At 49.3% G+C, this 7,429-nt stretch overlaps 1 long non-coding RNA gene across 1 annotated transcript; it reads left to right on the top strand.

Annotated features, from left to right (window-relative positions):
- Positions 1-1,145: 1,145 nt before the first annotated feature.
- Positions 1,146-5,946, top strand: LOC147584110 (uncharacterized). Its single transcript, XR_015255159.1, has 2 exons — positions 1,146-1,553; positions 5,141-5,946. It is a non-coding gene; the product is annotated as an uncharacterized LOC147584110 (long non-coding RNA).
- Positions 5,947-7,429: the final 1,483 nt, after the last annotated feature.

The raw sequence follows: 7,429 nt of genomic DNA, 5'->3' as shown, positions 1-7,429 counted from the left end.
ATGTTGTGGCCTCGGCACTCTTTTTGTCTATCCATGAGCATATTGTCCTTATCATCTCAGACAGTATCACCACCTCACCTTAGCGTCCCTTGTTACAGCCAAAATGTCCCTTCTTACAGCCACTACACCCAAGGTTAACTTTATAAATGATAAAGCAAATGGACCAAGCAAAAAATCAAATTTGTCTCCAAAATATATCTCGTGACTAGTTATTTTCCATAAAGTTCACACGCTATAGAATCTGGTATGTGCTGAAATAGACAAAACTCTCCATACATTTGAGATGCCCACTGTTTGACTGGCGGGTGGACTGTGATGAAGTTTCCTGTAAGATTTTCTTCAGAGGTGGACAGGTGGTCATCTGGTCCAGTTTGCTGTCGGATGGCCTACAGTAGCATTGCCGCGAAAACCTGAAAATTTGGCAGCCAAATGCTTACATGGTAATGTTGAGAGCCTCAGAATTTAAAGTGCGCATTGCAGAACAGTAACATTACGCTGAACTAGACCAAAGGATAATCATGAGGAAGCCACCATGGCCAAACACCATTTCCAAATTTTCCTACTGCGGGAATGTTCATTAGGGCAATAATGGAATCATCCACAGACTCCACATCACTCGGCTCTATTGCATCATGATTCAATCTAGTGAAGAAATCAATAAATAAACCACTGAGACCCAATAAGGAACCTGAGACTATTGGAGTAATTAGAGTACAGGTAGGCATCCGATGGCTAGGAGAACTGAACTGAAGACATATTCTCTGCCGTCTGGGGCACTGAAACTACAAGGTGTCTCTGGGAAGGGCAAAAAGTTATCTCCTAATGCCTAGAGGTAGAGGCCAGGAGACCTTAGGCACCCACCCCCCCCTTCAAATTATATTGGGGTTTTGTTATTGGTGTTGCCATTGTTTTTAATCCTAGGAAGGCAGAGGGCACTTTGAGTTAATTCAGAGCGTGCAGAGGGCCGGATCTGTCACAACAGCCTCCTGGTAGTGCCCTAATAAGTCGGGCCCTCCCAGCATCAGGTGGCTCCGCTAAACGTCCTCTCCTCTGAGTACTGGGCAATTAATTAATCCAGGAATGCAAATCCTAAATCCCGGGCTAAGAAAATACGAACTGATTTGGTAAACAAATGGTAGGTAAAAGCTATACACACAGAGAGTGGCAAGTGACAAAGGAGATTGCAAATGCCCCCAAACACTCTCTCCCATCGATTGGCAGAGAGAATCACACACATAACACAGGAGATGGAGCATAAAATTGGGCGGACTGATTCACAGGTTTGTTTTGATTTTTAAACTCATTTATTAAAAAATAAAATGAGTGTGCGTCCGTGTGGGGCGGGGGGACAGGATTCCCTAACGCAAAGGGGCTGTCGGCGGACGGTGTACAAGCGAAAGCGCGCTCCCTAAATCTGCAAAGCACTAAATGTAGAGAAACGCGCAATTACCCTGGGACCCGCCCGGAGAAGGCAGCCTCCGGAGTCGCAGGCGATCGCGTCCCCGCCGGAGGAACGCTAACGTGCGGACTGCACCTTGCAGAGACTGCCTGAGGTGAGCTTCAGGAGGGGACCGGCCCCGCCAAGTCGGACACTGTCTCCAACCCGAAAACCGGCGCTTGCCCCCGCGGGGTCAGGGGGCGGGCGTCCCGGGAAGGATCCCCACCCCTGCCGGGGGTCTAGGTAGCCCCAAGCGACGCGGCAGCAGCAACAGGCTGAGCAATACGTTCAAATCCTGGTGGCAGTGACAACGTGGTCCGCGGAGCCGGCAGAACCGAAGCTCGCTCTTTAATGCAGGGATGTGGGGGGGGAGGGGGGGCGTTTAGGGTCTCCGGGATGCGGTCACCGCCACGTCCTCAGCCCCGGGAAGTCTCTTCCGAGGGCGCGTCCCCGGGGCTGCGGGGAAACAGAGGCAGGGACCCGGGACCAAGAATTCGCAAACGCAGGGCATCCCCTCGGCTGCTCAGGCAATCCTGTTCCTTTCCCCCCAGGAGCCCCCCTCGGCCCCGAGCCCGCCCGTGAGAGCCCCGTCGGGGGCCCGCGGGCTGGAGGCTGTGCGGCCGGAGGGCTCCTGCTGGCGCTCGCGTGGTGCTGGGCTCCGTCTCTCGCTCCCGCAGGCCCGGGGACTGGCGACTTCGCGCAGTTGTCGTCCAGCCAGCCCCGCAGCCGCAGCCTCAACTCCGTTCCCTCCGATGCTCTCGCAGATGTTAAATCCTTGTCCCTTTTACCGGCTGGCCTTTACTTTACGTAGTCGTCTTTGGGGGGAGGGGGGCAACAGCGCTAATAATCAGATAATCTCACTCCTGCCCTTGTAGTCCCGTCTTCTTCACGGAAAAGGGTTCCTCGGTCTACCCGCAACCTGTCCTGAGAAGACTCAAGGCCACACAGGGTTCTCTCGTGACCCTGAGACCGTTGAACAGAGACAACTAGGTTTGGGTTTGGGGCGCCTGGTTGCTTTTGTTTGGGGGTTGTGTTGTGTTTGTTTTATGATTATTTTTCTCTTATCATGTAGTAAAGGGAAACTCTTAGCGTTTTAAGAAAACTTATCCTCCCCATAGTCAGGGACATGAGTTCCAGTCCCGGGCACTTCACTTTCTCCCTCTGCTTTTACCCTACCCAAGTCCAATTTCTTAACTATTGTTTGTCCTTGATCTTTTTCCAAACTGCCCGGCCCCTGGCCGCCCTAGCCACTACTTCCATTAGCCCTTTTCTTCAATTTGTCTTGTATGTTAGCGCTGGGTCAGCAAGCCTTTTGTGCTTCGGTCCTGGACCTGTGTGTGTGTGTGTGTGTGTGTGTGTAGTGTGTTTCTTTTGTTATTTTCTCCCCTAACACTGCAGAAATGAAACACACATGCAGCACTGTCGCCTCATATTTTCAGATGTTTTTCACACTATTGTCTGCTCCAGCCCGTTGAAAGTGCAAAGTGAAAACAGATGCATTTGAAAAGTGTTTTTTTTTTTTTGAAAGGGGACAATCTTAGGATGGGGACTAACCCCTCAAATAAAGATAAGCAATAAATATAATATCAGATTTATAATGTGCATCGAGCAGTCTTGATTAGCACCAAGGTGAGCTTTGGTGAGATTTTTATCATTTCCATGTGTCTGGACTACAAGAAGAAATCAATGGGGGAAGAGCACTATAAATCAGCATTCATGTCAAGACAAATCAAAATAATGCCTCTATTATTTCAATCAATAAACCATTTTTATTCCCAACATCTGATATACACAGTGTGCGTCCCTCTATTTGTATTTGGAATTGGCAGCTTCGAATTATACCAAAACAAACCTTTCAGAGATGTGTCAATAAAATTAAAATTTTTAAAAGAACTACTCCAATGGGTCCCTCCTTTCCTTTGGATCCACTCTAGTCTCTTCTTTCAAACCATGCACCTAAGTCAGTAGGAGAGCTTTGCAAACTCTGTGAAGGATAGAACTGCTCAGAGAGGAGCAGAGGAAAGGGGTAGCAGGGGCTGCTTGGCAAGAGAAACCGAAAGTGACAGCAGGCAATGACTCAGGCAGAGGAAAGCCTGTCTACTCTTAGCTCCGATATATTCCAGAAGAGGATCCTATAGGGGTCATAGGCAGGCTTGATACGGTGCCCTCGTGGTTTGCTCAGAACCACCCCACGGACTCCCGCCACCAAATCCATGATTCCTCCAGCAGGTGTAAGGCTGCTGACTCGCTCTTGGAAGCTAACTGGGGCAAGGCTAGCTGGAGGAAGACAGGAGAGAGGGAGGGAGGAAAGGAGGGAGAGAGGTGGGGGGGCAGAAAGAGGGAGGGAGAGGGTGAGCGGGAGGGAGAGAGAGAGAGAGAGAGAGAGAGAGAGCGCGAGGCACTCTGGCTGACTGGTGGGCTGGCTGGTGGCTTTGTTACTTTCGGGCAGATTTCAAGCCTTGCTTCTCAAAAATGTCCTGCAGTTTGGCTTCCCTGGCAGTTTGTTAGATGGGGGCCACAATTCTTAATGGTTGAGAGAAAGGTAGAGAAGGAAGAGATGATTCATTTATGAATCAACATTGTAGACATTTCCCCAGCAGTGGTATGTCTTTGGCTTCCTTGGTTATTTTGTTTGTTTCCCAATTTACACACCCAGAGACCAAAGCTCCATTATCCTTTTGTTGCTTAGGGTTCATTCTTTCCTGTTCCATCTGTCTGTCACAAACCCACAATTTTGACCAGGCCATTCCTAATCCCTTCCTTTCCCTTGGAATGGGAAGAAGGAGATGAAAAATCCTCCCAGATGGAACCCCAAACAGCACTGCATCCAGTACAGTCTTTGTTTGGATTCAACAGCTGTCTGTCCGCCACGCCCTCAGCCCCCAAGACCAAAATGCATTCTCGGGGGTTTCATTTGGGAAAGGGGGGAAAGGAAACGTAAAAAAAAAAAAATAAATTAAAAAATCGGTATTTTTACAAGCAGGATTCCACAACCATTGGGAACTTTTGAGACTTTAACAGTTAATCTCTCAGGCGACATTATCACCCCAACAACTGTTTCCAAATAAGTCAACGCAAATGGAAAAAACATGTTGGTAATCTGGATACGCAGGTTTATTTTTCACCCTGAAAAGCTTGTTGGTTTTCTCTCCCTGACTCCCTCCTTCCCTCCCTTCTCAGCCTCAGTGCATTGTTTGTTGAAGGGGCGGGGGAGGGACAGTGAGGGAAAGCTTAGGCGACGGGAACCTGGAGGCCGAGGGATTTCAAGGAAAGCGAAATAAACCAGGCGAGGAGGTGCGGGCTGTCCCCTCATTTCTCTAATTCGCCTCTGCTCCGGGTCAGAGCGCTAATGACGGCCTCGCTTCTACGATCTAGGACGCGGGTGCTCTCAAACAAAGGATACAGGGTGCTCTCGCTTTTCCTTGTTCTCTCCCTAGCTTCCTTTTCCCTTCTCCCTTTCCTCCACCCCCCCTCCACCCCGCCTGCCAACGCTCCCCCCACTTCCAGACACACACGCGCGCGCACACACACACACACACACACCCTCGCCTGAAGCCCTTCCTTCCCCCTCCCTAGGCTCGGGTCTCGTGCTATTTGCCTCTCCTTGGCCGCCTACTCTCCACACGGGATTTCTAATCCCATTATCTTGCTGCCTGAAGGGCATGCTCCGATTTCCACAGGCCTTTTTGTGTTCCCGTTCAGGTCTTGAATTCAGGAGTCCACGAATAAATCTACAGCTCCCAACCGTTCGGATTGGATGCCTTTCGAGGCCCCGCTTGGTTCCACTCTTGCTTGCCTTAGGCTGCCCACGTCGGCTTAGAAACATTTCCACGGGTCCTGTTCTCGGGATATTTTCTGTTTCTGAACATGTAAAGCGCACAAAGGACCCGAGATGCAGTGAAGGGACGGCTATTCCAGGAGAAAATGATGGGAATGAGCGTGGACGTGGGAGTGCCCTGCTCACCGTGGGTTCTGGGGCGGGGGCCAGAGAAGGACACACAGCTGAGACGACCCAAGTGGCCTGCGGCGACGGGCAGCGCGTCCCGAGTGGAGCGCCAAGGCCCGGGCTCAGCCTTGGCCCGCTCCGCCCCTTTCTAAAGCTCCGCGGTGGCTTAGGGCCACCGGGGCCAGCTGTCTCCGGCTCCTGAGGCGACCCGCTCCAGCCCCCAAGAAGGAGGTTCCGACAGCCCCCAGGATACCCGATCTACCTGGTTTTCTACCAACACAGACCGGAGGAACTGCAGCTCTATCCAGAGATGAGTTTTAAGGGTCACTCGAAATCGAGCCGCTGAGAGGACGGCCTTTTGGGGAGAACAGTTAAAAGAAAAATTCCCGAACACCTAGGTTCTGCCCGGTGCTAACAGGCGTATACGAACCCCGGCCTCGACAGTTTCTGAGACCCCGGACCTTGAGAAGCAAACCTGTTCCCAAGCCCTGAATGCCCGCCTTGGAAAAGTACAAAAAGAAAACTCTGCTTTTTTCCAAAATAAAAACTCCTTCCCCGCAAACGATTTTGGAAAACAACTATAACCCCGTTCCCAACAAGTACCAATATTGAGAACTTTTATACGTTTTAAGTAGAAAGAAGACATAAAGGATACATCCCGTTTCTGTTTAAATATCTACATTTTCAAATTGCTCTAGGCAACAATTTCTGGGGAAAAGGAGAGGGCGATGATTGAGGTGGGGGTGGAGTTTTATTTGTTCTCCATTATTTTATTTTATTTCGGTTTAGATGGGGGGGTGGTTCTTTGTTATTTCGAGGTTCATTTGAAAGACCAAGGACTCCACTCTGAATAAAGCATTTTTTTGTTGTTTCAAAATTTCAAACTGGCATAAGTGTTGGATCATCAGTTTTCCCTTTGTCTGCCCTGGTTGTAAATAATGGCTTTGAGATTAGCTAATTAAGGGACATTAATCACTGATAGAAAGGGAATAAATCAAAGCCTTGTTCTAAATTTCAAACTTGCCTGTATAGATGTGCATAGCTACTCTATCTGGAGCAGATTGGTGCTGTTTGAATTACTGTTCTTCAGAGTAAACTAAATCCACTTCAGTTTTAAAAAATGAATATTGTATTTATACAGCCCAGTTGTGCCGTTAAATTAAGCCCCCCTCCCATTCTTATTCCATTTTATAAACAAAGTGTAGAGACGACAGCTATTACGGGTTAAAAGAGCCAAATCTTAACTTTCGCCTAGCGTTATGCTTACCTTTGGGGGGAGGGGGAGAAGAAGTCAGAAAAGGAAGGAATAAACCCTAAGCGGATACAGATGGAAAGAAGAATAAATAGATTTGCATTGAGGTTTGTTTTTAATCAGAATACAGTTTCTGTAAAAATTCTTCAATGCCTGCAGTATTTCAGGTATATTTCTCTAGACTGCATTCCCTTGGCCCTCTGCATAAAACATTAAAAAACATTATGTTCTGGTTTGTGAAAAAGAAAAGCAAGCGGGGTGTGTGTGTGTGTGTGTGTGTGTGTGTGTGCAGGGAAGGAATCAGGCTCGATTCTCCACCGCATTTTCCCGCACCAGTCACGCTCATTGCATTTCAGCATTCCACGCTCAGAGCCCTGCACAGTATTTGGGAGCTTGGACCATTTCAACACCGACAAAAGAGGCTTTAAATACATGCCATAAAACAACAAGCCGGTCCCTGGGAGCAAGTAAAAATTTATTCGTTTCACGTAAAGCCCTCCGAAACAGTAAACACAGAGCAGATAATCCAGAGCCAGGCAGGGGATCTGCGCGCCCTTGGCTGGCTGGCTGTGTCGGCGCGCGCGCGCGCGCCCGACTGTGCGCGCATCTTGGCCTCTGTGCGCACCTTTCTCCCTAACCCCCGCCCCCCCCGCACACACACATACAAGTGCAAGTAAAGACTTGTGTGTTGATTCCCCACGCTCTCTTCCTCCTCTGAGGCCCTATTTCCTTTTAGCAGCGACTCTCAGCTGAGGACTCAGTTCAAGATTAACGCCTGGGAAATGTGCACGTC

The sequence above is a fragment of the Puma concolor genome, chromosome A1 (assembly GCF_028749965.1).
Source record: "Puma concolor isolate L17-30 chromosome A1, mPumCon1.1.hap2, whole genome shotgun sequence".
Taxonomy (NCBI): Eukaryota; Metazoa; Chordata; class Mammalia; order Carnivora; family Felidae; genus Puma; species Puma concolor.
The sequence above is the reverse complement of the archived record's forward strand: the minus strand, read 5'-3'. Positions and strand labels throughout refer to the sequence as shown.